This window comes from Fukomys damarensis, unplaced genomic scaffold (genome assembly GCF_012274545.1).
Source record: "Fukomys damarensis isolate Sample0158 unplaced genomic scaffold, DMR_v1.0_HiC HiC_scaffold_5, whole genome shotgun sequence".
NCBI classification, from domain to species: domain Eukaryota; kingdom Metazoa; phylum Chordata; class Mammalia; order Rodentia; family Bathyergidae; genus Fukomys; species Fukomys damarensis.
The window spans coordinates 74,525,359-74,526,000 of NW_022900917.1; positions in this window are offsets into that span (position 1 = coordinate 74,525,359).

Genomic DNA, 642 nt, shown 5'->3' on the forward strand with positions numbered 1-642 from the left:
CCTAAGGCAGCATTTACAGAGCCTGTGTCCCCGGGGTCCCCAGGTCCTCATGGCTGCCCCCAAGCCAAGGACTCAGCAAGGACAGGCACATCACTGTGGGCAGGGTTCTGTCCTTAGATCCCAAAGCGGTCTTGGGTGCCGCTCTCTCCCCTGCAGCCCTGTTCTCCCGCACTGCAAGCTGTCTCATGCTTTCCCAGTCTTTCCTGGTTGCCACCTCATTTTTCACTCCGAAGAGATTCCTCTAACAAAGATTGTGGGCGGCTTCTGGGCTTGGTGTCCATTTCTTGGAAGACCTGGATGAACAGGGCGAAACCTCAGACATGGTCCTTTCCTCCTTCATGTCTGGACCCAGAATGGGTGAGTTCACTGGGGTGGCTCCTAAATTGGTGGAGGTAATGCTTCAATTCCCTGCAAAACTGGGGCTGTGGGTGGAGAACATTTAAAGCATCATCCATAAATCTGTATGTCTGTATTTAACTTCTGTATGACTATAATTTTTTGAATGGTGGATATTTGTTTTTAAGAGTAAAATCAGGGGATGACAAGAAATGTTTGTCCAACAATTTTTAATAGGAGATATTTTTATTATTGCAGTGTAGTGCCAAATCAATACAAGGGGAAAAAGAAACAAAGCAAGAAGAA